The 14,537-nt window shown below is 38.2% G+C and overlaps 1 protein-coding gene across 3 annotated transcripts in view; it reads right to left on the bottom strand.

Moving 5' to 3' along the window:
* The window catches only part of CCDC148 (coiled-coil domain containing 148), a 274,146-nt gene that overhangs the window by 210,167 nt on the left and 49,442 nt on the right, over positions 1 to 14,537 (bottom strand). The window contains exon 2 of one of the 3 annotated variants that reach the window (XM_011949185.1): positions 9,791 to 9,873. The exons of the other annotated variants lie outside the window; for them this stretch is intronic. The gene's annotated coding sequence lies outside the window, so the exon portion shown is untranslated. The remainder of the gene's footprint in view (positions 1 to 9,790; positions 9,874 to 14,537) is intronic. 3 annotated transcript variants of the gene reach the window in all.

The following is a 14,537-nucleotide window of genomic DNA, read 5'->3' as shown; positions in this document are numbered from 1 at the left end:
TGTGTGTGTGTGTGTGTGTGTGTGTGTGTGCGTGGATGTATAATAAATGACAGCAAAGCTATACACCAAAGTGGAGTAGTAGTAATCAATGTGAATAGATTTATTTTTATTTTCTTCTTTGTGTTCCATATTTTATAAATTTTCAGTGAAAGAAATTTTCTTTTCTTTTTTAAATTTGTTATGTTTTTATATTTGGAAATAATCACAGACTTATAGAAAAGTTGCAAGTAGAGTATAAGGAAGTTTATTTTTCTGAAGGAAGGTTCTATTTCAGAGGAAACTGTTGCCCTGATTTCCCATCCCTCCTGAATACTTGAGGGTGTCTTTCCTGCAAACAAGGACATTCTACTACATAACCACAAGACAACTCGCAGCAACAAGAGATTTAACATCAATAATATTACTATCAACCAATCCTCAGATCTCAATCACGTTTTGCCAACGTTCCAATAATGTCCTTTATAGAAAAAGGCTCCAGTTCTGAAACAAGCATTGCATATCGTTGTCATGTCTCTTTAGTCCCCTTCAGCCCAGAATTGCTACTCAGTCTTTGACTGTCAGGATCTTGACACTTCTGAAGATTACATGCCAGTTATTTTGTAGCATGTCCTTCAATTTTGGTTTGTCTGATGTTTCTTCACGATTAGGCCCAGAACATGCATCTGGCAGGAATATCACAGAAGTGATGCTGTGCTCTTCTCATTGTATTACCTGATTTCCCTTTGTCCGTTACTGATGCTGTTGACTTTGATTGCTTAATTAAGGTAGTGCCTGTCAGGTTTCTCCACTATAAAGTTACTGTTTCTTCCTACTTGTATTTTGTGGAGAGGTACTTTGAAATTAATGAAGTTTAATTTCTCGTTAAACATATATGTTTTTGTTTGTTCATATCTGTGTAGATTTGTCTTATTCAATGGTGATGTAGTTTGGTTCTGTGTCCCTACCCAAATCTCATGTGGAATTGTAATCCCCAGTGCTGGAGGAGGGGCCTGGTGGGAGGTGATTGAATCATCGGGTGGATTTCTCCCTTGCTGCTCTGTGATAGAGTGAGTTCTCATGAGATCTGTTTGTTTAAAAGCATGTAGCACCTCCCATTTCATTCTTTCTTCCTCCTTCTCCAGTCATGAGGACATTCCTGCCTTCCCTTCACCTTGTGCCATGATCACAAGTTTCCTGAGGCTGCCCCAGCCATGTTTTCTGTACAGCCTGTGGAACTGCAAGTCAATTAAACCTCTCTTCTTTATAAATTACCCACTCTCAAGTAGGTCTTTATAGTAATGCAAGAAGGGACCAAAACAAATGGGTTACAAACTGTTACTGTATTTATTTATTTGATGCTCAAATCCCAAATTTGGCCAGTGGAAACCCCTTCAAGCTGGTTTCTGTGCCCTATGTCTTTAAACAACAATACCCATTCATTAGCTCACAGTTCTGCAGGTCGGAAGTCTGGCATGGCGTGACTTTGCTCAGAGTTTGATAAAGCTGAAATCAGGGAATCACCTGGCTGAGTTATTTTCCAGAACCTTAAGGGAAAACCCATTTTCCAGCTCATTCTTAAAGTCAGTCAAATTCAGTTACTGGTAGCTATTGGACTGAAGTTCCCACTTCTTGCTCACTGTCAGCCAGGGACAGTTGTCAGTGACCACAGTTGTTTGCATTCCTCATGTGGCCCTCTCCATCTTCAAAGGCAGGCATGGATAATCACCCTCATGCCAATTCCTTCTCATGCTTTGGATCTCTAATTTTCTCTAGAACTAAATTTAAAGGGCTCTTGTGACAAGATCAGGCCTACTTGGATAATCTCCCCTATTTTGAGATAAACTATCAGGAACCTTAATTACATCGCTAAATCTCTTGCCATACAATGTAACACAGTCATGGCAGAGATAGCTCAACATATTCAGGCTACCGGGAATCACACAGACCATATGTGCTAGAGGGCAGGAAATCTTGGGGGCCCTCCTAGAATTATACTACACATGTAAAGTACTAAAACAGGGCATGGCACATAGCACTATACATGTATTAACTGATATTATTATGTATAATTGAACAAATTCACAGACATCTTTAAAATAGCAATGCCACAGCAAGCCAAGGGCATAGCAAAATAACATTCCAATGAACCATTAAGGAAATAGACATTGGTAGAAACTTCTGGCAATTTGCTAAAATGTATATAGAAATCCCAGTACTTCCATTTCTAGGAATTCATCCTAATGATATAACCAAAGGTATACACAAAGATATATAAAAGAAGATATTAATTACAGTTAAGCTTCTGTGGCATGTCACAATTGGTCTTAGCCTCCTGACATTGCTGTAGGTCAAACAAGGCGTCTGGCAACTTCTTAGGGAGACCCAGCCTTCTTCCTGGAATGTGAGGTGGCCTTTCGCAAGATAGGGTCTCTTGAAAAGCAAGAGAGCATACCCTGTTGCCATCTGTCTATGGTAACATCTAGGTCATGCCTATCTGCCAAAACAAGGGCATCCTGGGAAGGAAGCCTCTGCACTGTCTCCCTGGTTTTCTGTGCTACAGCTTCATCCAAGCCTTAAAGTGCAAAATAGTGGGGTCTGGCCTCTCACTCCTAATGTGTTGTCCCCTTTATACTAAATTGGTTATATTATACTCTCAGCCAAGATTCTAGAGTATGGCTTTTGCTTGGTTTTAGCAACAATATGAAGCATCCCAGAATACAAAGTATGTATCAGCGGTTGGGGGGCAGTGCGGGGAGTTGATGCAGGAGGTAATTAGAGACCACCTGTTGCATACATTATAACACTATAAAACAGCTGCTATTAGTCTCATTTTTCAGGTGAAAAAACTGAGGCTCAAAGAGGTTAAGCAACTTGTTCAAGAATGCACCTTTAGAAAATGGAGAAACCATGTTTTGAAACAACTGGTTTCACCCTTTTTACCATACCAGTGATTGCTATTAATTTCGGAGATTGTGTATTTGTTTTCAAAGCTCACCAAGAAATGTTCATAATTAGTCTAGTTTAAGAACTACTGCAGTAACCATCTCTGCTTCCCTGTACCTGAAGGCAAATAAACCATATACACTGTGGTTGCAATACAGATTAATTTTTCTCCTTTTTTCAGCTGTAGCCTCCCATAACTTAAATTTCAAATTAACAGATGTACTACAAGTGCAGCTTGAACAATTTTTTCCCCATCATCTCAACCCAAAGAGAGATGCTCCAAACTCCATAATCTTTGGAACTATCATCTTTTCATAGATTCAACAACCAGGCTAGTTTTCTCTACCTCATACTATTCCCTGACACAATTCTTGATTTTTAAAAAAATCAATGCCTAGGGGCCCTGAAGTCACCAAATTGTCCATTTCTCCTTCAGGGACTTTTCCCTCATCCTTTCCATACTCCTTCCTACATATGGTACCTCCCCCCATATTCAATCTGCATTCACCTTCATTCACCTTTAATTTTCACCCATTTCTAGCTCCAACAATCTGCCCCATTCTTGTCCTAGTTTTTGCCAGTGAATCTCTGGCAATCAATTCAAACTCATGGTTACATTCCAGCCATATAACAAGTGTCTTTGCAGGGACAAAAATGGGACTATAAAAAATACATATATGGTTGTGGAGTTCCATGTTCTTTTGAAACCTTTCTTTAAACATTTCCTTTCTTTCTCTCTGTCACAACATAATTTTCCAGGCTCTTCTGGGTCTTTGCTGGTCACAGTCCAGATCAAATATTTTTCCAAGGACCTCTGGTTCCTTGGAGAATGGCATTAGAAGGCAAAATTTGGGCACTAGATGTGATCATGGTCATCGAGATGTCACTACTTCTAGGCCCACCCAGTAGGCAAAGCTAGAAAACACAGGCCCACACATTTATATCTATATCTATGAACATACACTGATATCTCCAACTGCAATACAACAATGTAGGGTTCATTATAGTTGTCTCCTCTCCTATATTTGTAACTTCCTTCTCCAACAGTGAGAAGCCCAGCTGCCATTAACTTTTTATCTTTTATTTGATCAACTCCCTATATAAAATCTCATCCCTCATCTCTAATACCACCTCTCTTCTACACAGATGCCTCCCTTATCCCATTTGGGTCCCAAGAGCCCATAGCAGGTGCTCCCCTGCCCTCACTCACATGAGCTACAATATTCCATGGCAGATTCTACTCTTCCAAATATACTTCGTCCTCACTCTGACTCCCCATTCTGCCCCCTACCCCACTGCATGAACATGCTTCCCAGTCCATTTGAGTTTCAAAACCCCATGTCAGGCTGTCCCTCCATGATGATGCTCTTCTCACTCTGCTTGGGCACTGACACACCCATTCATGGTACCTCTTCCACCCCCACCTTGCTTGAGCTCTGACACCCATATCAGGCTTCCCTTACACATAAATGTGATCCTTACCCGCACTGGTTTCTGACCCACTGAAGGTCAGCCTTCCTAAACAAATGCCCTCTTTTCCCCTTTTTGGGCTCCAACACCATAGTTCGGGCCACTGCAGTTCCCTCCTAGTTCCAGTGTAGAGACCAGCACTGTTCTGCTCCTTATAATGGATTTAGGACTGAAAGTTTAGGAAGGGAGGAAGAAGAGAAGGAAATTGGGTAGAGGAAACATTGTTTTCTTCCTATATGGATAATGCACACCAACAGAAATTCTCTAATTTGTTGCTATTATGGCTTAACAGTTTTCTATTGACAACTCTAAAAATGTTTGATACACAAATTCCTTCTCTAAGTAGTCATACCCTTAGAATAGAAGCCAGTCAACATTTTCCGAAGTCTTGTTATTCCAAGAAATTGAAACCCATATTCATCAAATTAATGAAAGCAGTTACTTTTTAAGTCCTCATAATTATGGGTAACCAATGACAAAGGCAGGGGACAGTACCCATTATCCTCACCAGGGAGGAAAAGGTCACAGTATTCAAGAGCATGAACTCTGGAGCTAGAGTCGGGGGCTCAAACCCCAGCTCTAACGCCCTTGGCAAGTTCCTTAACTTCTTTGTGTTTATGTTTTTCTATCTTTATTTTATCTATTTATTTATTTTGAGATGGATTTTCACTCTTGTTGCCCAGGCTGGAGTGTAATGGTGCAATCTTGGCTTACTGCAACCTCTACCTCCTGGGTTCAAGCAATTCTCCTGGCCCAGCCTCCCAAGTAGCTGAGACTACAGATGCCCACCACCACACCCAGCTAATTTTTACATTTTTAGTAGAGACAGGGTTTCACCATGTTGGCCAGGCTGGTCTCGAATTCCTGACCTCAGGTGATTGACCCGCCTGGGCCTCCCAAAGTGCTGGCATTACAGGTGTAAGCCACCACACCTGGCCTCTTCCTGTCTTTAAAATGAGGAAAATAGTAATACTTTCTAGAGTTGTGAGGATTATAGCAGATAATACATAAAAACTTCTTAGAAGATATCTGGTGTCAAAAATATCATCTGAAAATATTAGTTATTAATGTTATTACAAAGGTAGTCGCAGATGCCTGAAAACATGTCCAGAGGTTCTGTGATTCTTAGAGCCTGATTTGAGAAGCAATATATTAAAATGTAGATACTGTCACATAGGTGACTGTCTTGGCACTAATGTCATAAATCCACAGACACAAAAATAGGCATCAATATTCTGTGGATGGATTTAAACTACACATACTCTTTCTTAAAAATTATGTTTGAAATAACACAAAATATTTAAATTCTCATAGAGAACTTAAAAACCTCACAGCATATGTTGGTGGTCCCCAGTATGAGAAACACATTTGTATAACATAATAATATATTTTTCATTCTCTCTATGACTCGAGGAAATATATAAAAAGACCAAATAGTCCTTCAATGAATTTGGTTTTAGCCAGAACTCCTTTCAACTATTTTAAATAAATAAAACACAAAACAAGAATGAAAAAGAAACAAAAGAAAATCAAATGAAGTTTACGTATGACAGAATTCATGCTAATTTACTGCAGAACATGACAAAATTGTGACAAAGTCAATGGGGCTGATCCCAGATCAACTACAATTCTCAATTCACATTCTCTTAAAAGAAGGGCCAGATAATTATTCTTTCAAAAGCACTTATCCATGTCTTCACAAACTAATTAAAGTAAAACTTCATCTTTCTTCATTTTAAAATCATTTCACCATAGAGCTAAGTGAAAAATGCTCTGTAGGACCACAACATTACCTATTTATTTGCAAAGATGTCCTCTTTGATTAGAATTCATCCTGCTCTCTCTCTGACTTTATTTGTAATTATTTTCTCAAGATTCAAAATGTATTTCGAAGACAATTTTTGCACATTAAAAAATTTCAGCACAAAAGTTTAAGTGGAGTAGTGCAGATAAAATGTCCTGCTCTAAATTAGTCTTCCACTTCCTCTGGTCATTTTAAAATGCTATTGTCAAATCCGACTCAGGGCAGGCTTTGCACTGGCTGCTGGAGGAGTAGAAGCCTTAATTGCCTTTCCAGAAACAGAAAAGAAAGATTATATTGGTAATTCCCATGCTTCAATATGTATGTACCTTTTTACTGATCAAGGTCATTTCTTAGCACTTGCATCAGAGAAAATTCTAGCCTAATGACTGAAGGTGTCCCACTTTACAAAAGAAGTTATTTTAAGAACTTCTACCCTATATGCTGCTTAGGACTACAGTAGATATAAAATAACTACCTTTTGTCCTTTAGTGAAAACCATTTGAAAGTACAAGGAAGACTTAAAACAGCATGGTTTATATAATCTTGAAATTTACACATTATATGGCTCAATTCCTCCCGGACAAAATGTTGGAAGGGGATTCTCTGGGAAATGAGTCTTCAGTCAAGACAAAGGGATAGAAGGACCAAACGACATACCAAGACACAAAGAACAGGAAAGCTAAGAGCCAAATAGGCCAGGAAGAGAGTTAAGAAGTGAGAAAGACTGGGCCAAGAGTCCAAGTTTGGAATTAGGGAAATGATGCTGAGAAAGAACAGATGGGGATAAAAGTGGGAGACTCAAAAAAGAGTGGTGGGGCTGCAAATTAATTGTTACAGCAGAAATTTCTGAAACTCGTTTTAAATAGCCAAACTCTTGTAAACAAAATTCCTTCTCCAAAATTTTAAACTTGAGGCCAAAGAAAGCCTGAAGTCAGTCTTTAACCAGTGACTAGGGATCTAAGACATACTAAAGCTTAACAGCTGTCATAAGTTATGTTTCCCACTGAAAAAACTGGTCTGCAGTGAGCATGAAGCCAACATGCTGAGAGATGAAAAGGTGATGTTCATTCTGGGACCCAGGCTGCATTCTAGCCTTTCCCTGGTGTCTTTTGCTCTACCTTTTTTGGTATTTCTAAGCCAATAAATCTTTTTTTTTTTCTTAAGGTAGATTGCATTGTAACTAAGAATCCTGACAAATAACACTCCAGCAGGTAAAGGTTCGACAGAAAGCAATTTGCTATTGGCAGAACCACTCAGCATCTCCACAGAGCACCAAGGTTCCCCAGATCAGAAACTGAAAACACTGCCCTATACAATATTATTTGAGACTTACCTTTATGGGCAAGCAAAGGTGTAACACATGGCTAGTGCCAGGGGTGAACATACACATACTTCATTCATTCATTTGACTAAATATTTGTTGTATTCTTATTACATGCTAGGCACTCTACTATGCATGGAGGCTACAATGGTTAGTGAAAGGATATGCTTCTTGCTTTCATGGTGCTTACTGTCAGTGGCCTCTTGTGATTATGAAGAGTAAATTACAGAAGGGCAAGCTCCATTTGTTATTGATGGTTGCAACTCTTTCCCAATAATGCAATAAAAAATATTTGTGCTCAAAATGTATATTCTATATTTATCATGAACACTTAATTAAAAGATCAGTATTACTTGTGAAATGCCTATATTACTACTCCTGAAACATACATGGTAACCTTATAACTATAAAATTTTAGAGAACATTTAATCAAGATGACATAGATGAATTAAACATTTGCTACCCAAGTAATGAGGCTTTATTTTCTACTACTAGATGCTGAAATTGTTCTGCTCTATTAAAATATTAGAAAAATGATATCTTTCCTTATTTCTAAAAGCACAAGTATATTGCTAGTCCATATTGCTTGCCTCAGCACTTATTATTACTTATTAATAAAAATAATTAACGGATCCCTCTATTAGGAACCCACAACATCCAAGGATAAGTAACTCTTAAAAAGTAAAACAATTGAGTCCTAAGGTGAAATTTGTATTGCAATATCATGACATGAATTAGAGAGATTCTTTTCACTTATACTGAAGGATGAGGCCTAGGCTTGCAGAATTATGTAAGTAAAGTTGCAATCATTTATCAGAAAATAGCTTTGGGACTGTGATTACACAGACATAAGTAAAACCACTCAGTAATTCAGGTGAGCATTTCAGGCAATAAAGCTTCCTTGGTGAGGGGATGAGACCTGGAGGAGGATCTGAAAAAGAGGGGGCAGTTTTAGGGTGAAATCAAATGAAGAAGAGTCCCTGATTCTTCCCAACTGGCAGTATCTCTCTTTCCCCATGAGATAGGAAGTGATGACTTCACCAGATAAATTCACACTGCAGTAGGGTCATAATTTCACTGCATACTCAGGCATAAATCCACTTCCCACATCTGAGTCATCAGATTCTTTCATCTTGGTTTGTCACCTCTAGTTGGATATTATACCAGGTAGAGTCTCTCTGCAGAACACTCCCCGACCTATACTTGTTCTTCTGTTGATTTATTCACTCACTCAATATTTACTGAGCACATAATATGGTCCAGTCATTGTGCTAGGTGCTTGAGCTACAAAGATGAAAACAATACAGTCTCTATTCAGCTCTGGGCATTCATCTCTAAATTCATAGTGGTGGTCTGTTACTTTTTTATTACATATGCCTACTAATATACTTTTTAGCATGTTCTGTCAATAATGAATATTACAGGTTGAGCATCCTAATCTCAAAATCCAAAATGCTCCAAAATTTGAAACTTTTGAGCACCAATATGATATTCAAAATTTGAAACTTTTGAGCACCAATATGATATTCAAAAATTGTCCACTGGAGGAGTATTTCAGATTTTAGATTTTTGGATTTGGGATGTTCAACTGGTAAGTATAATGCAAATATTCCAAAATCCAAAATTCAGAATACTTCTGGTCCCAAGCATTTTGGATAAAGGATACTAAACCTATATTTGTAAACTATTATAATTATTATAAATTATTTGCATTACTATATACTATATAAATTATTTGTATTGCTATATTACTTTTATCTACTCTCTCAGGGCAAAATAAACCCTTAAGATAATGTTACTAGACAGCAATAGTGAAATACGGATATAAATCTATATTTTAAATTACCTGAGTCATTTTAAATCTTCTATAAGATGTTATTGGATTGCTACCATTGCTGTTACTGTGATGGGCCTGATGTCAGAGACACTGCACATGACTTCACACAACCACATGCCACGCTATTGCTGACAAAGTCTTCGTAGCAGTATAGAGGAGTCAGCTCTGGCTTTTTCCTGTCATGTGTTGTGCTTACATTACAAGTATTATCTACAAGTCAGGGTGTTTTTGTAGGAATGTATTTAAGATACTTGTCCATCTTGTGAAGGTAGTTTTAGTTTTTAAAAAAAGGTAACATAATCTGTAAATCCTCTTAAAATCAGATAAAAATAATACGCTGAATATGAGCAAATGTGTGAGAGCAAACCTGGAATAATGGCGGGACTGAGTGAAGGTGCCAGGATGGATGTATACATGAAAGATTAGAAAAGCTTACTGTATTGCCTTAGATTTCAAATCAATATAAATAGGTCTAACACTGCCTGGATCATCTTGTACTCTACATGAAGGAATTCTGGTCTGTGGAGTGAGGCAGAGATCATGATATCGTAGCTATGCTACTGGAGCACAAAAGGCAGACAGCCTAATTTTGCTTAGGATGGAGGGACAAGGTGGAGAAAGACAGACAGGTGATATATAAGGTGAGTCTTTAACAGCAGTCTCTAATCCCTTCACCAATTATAGGGAAAGAGAAGGTCTTAGAAAACAGAGATATTTGAGTGAAGGGGCCACAAGGGTGGGATATGCTTGAAGTAGTACAAGCAAGCAATTCTGTGTGACTACAGGTTAGGGGGCCAAGTGGGCAGCCTCAGATATAGACAGAGAAAAAAACTGATAAAAAGAGGATTGACAGAAATCTGCTGATGCCAAGAACACTGATGGCTTCAATTTCAGAAAGGGCAGCCAAAATTAAATAGATGAGCTGACAAGAGAGCAGATCACAGAGGTGGATGGATTTTTAAAGAGAAATCATTGAGGAACATGTCATATTAAAAGACACTGCTATAGAAAAGCTTTCTTGGCAACTAAATAAATAGGTCTTTTCTCCAACAGTATTACAAAGAATAGAACAGTTTCACCCATAAAAGTCTTTCCTAGTACCAGATATCTGTGGGATAGACAAATGGAATAATTACATAACAAATTTGATTTTAAAGGATGTGATTGTCATTTTGCCTTTAATGACCAAAGAGCCTTCTGAGTTCCTAGACTCTAATATTCTTCTTTGTAGAGCTCTTACTCTTCAATATCAGTAAGGGATTCTGAAGACTGACCAAAGAGGTGTGTTTAAGGTTCAAATGGATAAGTCAGTATCACCTGATTCATTTCACTTACAACCAATGTTCACCAGTTTTGAGTTTATTTACAGAGGGTAAAGCTTAGTTATTATACACTAATAAATGCAAAATATTTGCATATATTCTACTCCTGGAAAATTCAGAATTTGCAGAGAGACAGTATACTATAGTAAGGCAAAGCAACAATTTCCAATGACAGATAAATAGGGAAATGAGTTGAGGATCCCAAGCTGCATCTGAACCAAATGAAAGAATAAAATTTTTCATAGCTGATATCCAAAATGAATAAAAAGGGAAAGAAAATAGAACTATTCTGAGACTTCTGAAAAGTTGGGAGATAGGATTCAGGTTACAAGAAGGCAGGAGTAAACTCTAGCAAGGCTTGCATAGTAAACATTTAGGGGCTGTTTTGGGCAAAGCTGTCTAATAAATAACAGTCAGTGCTAAGGTTTAACAGATGTCAGGGAATTCTAAGCACTGAATCACCCTGAATTCTTCCGAATTCTCATTCTCACTTCCAGAAGGAAAAAAAAAAACGGTGGAGAAACCCCACATTCCTTGGGGCTTCAGGAGTAGGGAGAAGGAAAGACCAACTAAAACTTGGAGAGCCAGCCCCTCCTCTCTTCCCTTTCATGAGCCTCATATCCTCAATAGGGCCCCTCTCCTTGAGGTAATTACAGATTCTAACTCACAGGCTGCAAAACTTGCCCACCTCATTCTGACTACACCCTGACAACTAAGACTTTTTTCATTCACCCTCCTCCAACACCAAAACTCTATTGTTTGTTCTCCTTCTAAAATGAGTTATCTTATTATAAAAAAATTCAAACAATACATTAAAAGTCCATAATCCTATCCCTTAGAGACAGCTATTTTGTGAGTATTTCTTCAGCTTTGTTTTCTCTTTAATTATTGACAGAGTCTGTTCCTTAATCGGGAAAAAAGAACATTAATTTTCTAAAGATAATAGTTTTTAGAAACATAAAAGATATTCAAAATCTAATTCACAGCAAAAAAAGAAAAAAGAATGCTACATTTCTGTACCATAAATATAATAGGATAAAAATCACCAGCCAATAATGTGGTTTTGGTTTTGTTTAGTTGAGAAGACAGATCTAGGCAAAAGGTAACATAATTAACAAACTTCTGTGCCCACTCTCCTGCTTCTGAAGCAGCCAGAAACCTGCCCATGGCACACAGGGCCTATCCCAACTTCCACAGTCTGGTCACCCCATCTAATCAATGACACGTACTTCTGAAGAGCCACTTCCTCCTCCCTGCTGTCCAGAGAAATTCCCATGATCTCAGCTAGTTGTTTGAAGGATATAATCTGATTAACTTCATGTTAACACGTGAATGAAGGAAAGATTGCTTAAGCAGGCACTTTCACAGGAGTATGCTTGCTAACACTAAAAAATCTGTAAAGGCTCAAATTTCAGGCTGAGTGATAATGTGAAAGGGAATAATTTCTGGTAGTGTACAAAGATAATTTTAATTAGAGGAATCTCTTTGTTGAAACTGAAAGTCATGCTGAACAACATGGATAGCCTTTCCCTGCCTATGTGAGATCCAGCATAATGCAAACTTCACAGCAGTATGTCACTGTAAAGGCAGCAGAGCTGTGCAGGAAGACAAAGGGCTCTGGAATCATGCAATCCGGATTCACACCCCACATTGCCCCCTTGCTAGAGACATACGTTTTGGCAAGTTGCTGCTGTTACTTTTTGACTTCTCAAATATCTATTCTCACATGGCTAACAGGAATGTTATGGGAATTAAAATTAATAAAATAGCTATACAAAGTGCTTGGCACACAGTAGGGGCTTAAGAATAGAATCATTATTATTTATGTGATTTCTTTCAGTCTTTATACAGCATTTAATAAACTGGGATTTCCCCAGAGTCTTCTGTAAAGAAATCGCTGATGGACGGCTAAGGACAGTCCAACCACTGGCCAATACGGAACATTATATCTCTTATTGTATTGTGTCATCACTCATTCACATGGTTTGAATGTTCCAAAATTTTTCCCTGAGAGAAGTAACACATCAGGCCCTACTTGGTCCCCAGACATAATTATTTTAACCTTCACAGTGTTTTGTTTACCTTTTCATTTGCATCCAATGCCAATATTTAATAATTGAGAAATATTATACAAAATCCATGTTTTCATCATCTTTTTAAAATTTCTGTATTAAAAAGTTTATTTCTCTGTGAGAACAACTGCTGGATTAAGTAACTATCATTTTTTTTGGATAGGACATATGTTCTCCAAAAACTCCAGTCCCCACTGTGCCTCATAGCACCCCAACACTGAGGAAGAATGTCAATTGCCATTTATCATCTAGCTTAAACTGCCGTCTTCCTAATTGTGGGCCCTGTCCACCAACTTTTACTTCCGACCTGGCTCCTATAGGCATTTGAGTCAGTGGCCTCTGCCCCAAGAGCCAATTAATGTATTCCAGAATGTGGAGTGGTACACTCAGGTGCTGAAATCAAACCTGGCTTTGAATACCAATTCTCCGTGTTATTACTCAGGCAAGTTGCTTCACCTGCAGAGCCTCAGCGTCTTCAGCCCTAAAAGACAAACAGTAACAGACTCACCTCACAGGGTCATTGCAAGGTTTAAATCATGTAATGTATGTTCAGAACTTTTAATCATATTTGGTTGTAAAAAGGGGCAATAAATGTTAACTACTACTAAGACAAAGATGATGACTACTACTACTACTATTATTATTGCTTTGTTGCTATTAGCAAAATTACTTCTAGCAGCACTACCAAAATTACTACTACTCTTAGGTGGGAAGGTTAAAAACACTTACTGGCTTTCTTCAATCTTATTTCTGCTTTCTCAAGCTGGAACTTGAAATTCATTTAGAAACTCTTATGGAATATGGAGTCTTTCAAAAGTGGGAAAGAGCAGTTTCTATCTGCTGCTGACCTTCAGAACAGGGATGTAGAGTGCAGAATGAAGTAAGAGCACTCCCACTCTCCAGTCAGCAAGACCACTAGCAAGCCAGACCCACACTTAAGCCCAGGTGAAGAAGGCAAAAATCTGTCTCAAAATCTCAGTAAGGAATATGTTTCAGGTAAATCAACCAAGGAGACAGAACTATGGCATGGAGAGGATAAGACCTCTAAAGACTTGAAGCTAGACAAGGCAGGCCAACATTCAAATTCAGAAAATACAGAGAATACCACAAAGATACTCCTCGAGAAGGGCAACCCCAAGAGACATAATTATCAGATTCACCAAGGTGGAAATGAAGGAAAAAATGTCAAGGGCAGCCAGAGAGAAAGGTTGCGTTACCCACAAAGGGAAGCCCATCAGACTAACAGTGGATCTCTCTGCAGAAACCCTACAAGCTAGAAGAGAGTGGGGGCCAATATTCAACATCCTTAAAGAAAATAATTTCAACCAAGAATTTCATATCCAGTCAAACTAAGTTTCATAAGTGAAGGAGAAATAAAATTGTTTATATACAGGGAAACACTGAGAGATTTTGTCATCAGCAGGCCTGCCTTACAAGTACTCCTGAAGGAAGCAATAAACATGGAAAGGAACAACCAGTACCAGACACTGCAAAACATTCCAAATTGTAAAGACCATCAATGCTAGGAAGAAAATGCATCAACTAATGGGTGAAATAACCAGCTAACATCATAATGACAGGATCAAGTTCACATATAACAATATTAACCTCATGTGTGTGTGTGTATATATATATATACACACATACATTAACCTTAAATGTAAATAGGCTAAATACCCCAATTAAAAGAAACAGACTGGAAAATTGGATAAAGAGTCAACACCTGGCCGGGTGCAGTGGCTCACGCCTGTAATCCCAGCACTTTGGGAGGCTGAGGTGGGTGGATCAC

This window comes from Colobus angolensis, unplaced genomic scaffold (genome assembly GCF_000951035.1).
Source record: "Colobus angolensis palliatus isolate OR3802 unplaced genomic scaffold, Cang.pa_1.0 Scaffold292, whole genome shotgun sequence".
NCBI lineage: Eukaryota > Metazoa > Chordata > Mammalia > Primates > Cercopithecidae > Colobus > Colobus angolensis.
The sequence above is the reverse complement of the archived record's forward strand: the minus strand, read 5'-3'. Positions and strand labels throughout refer to the sequence as shown.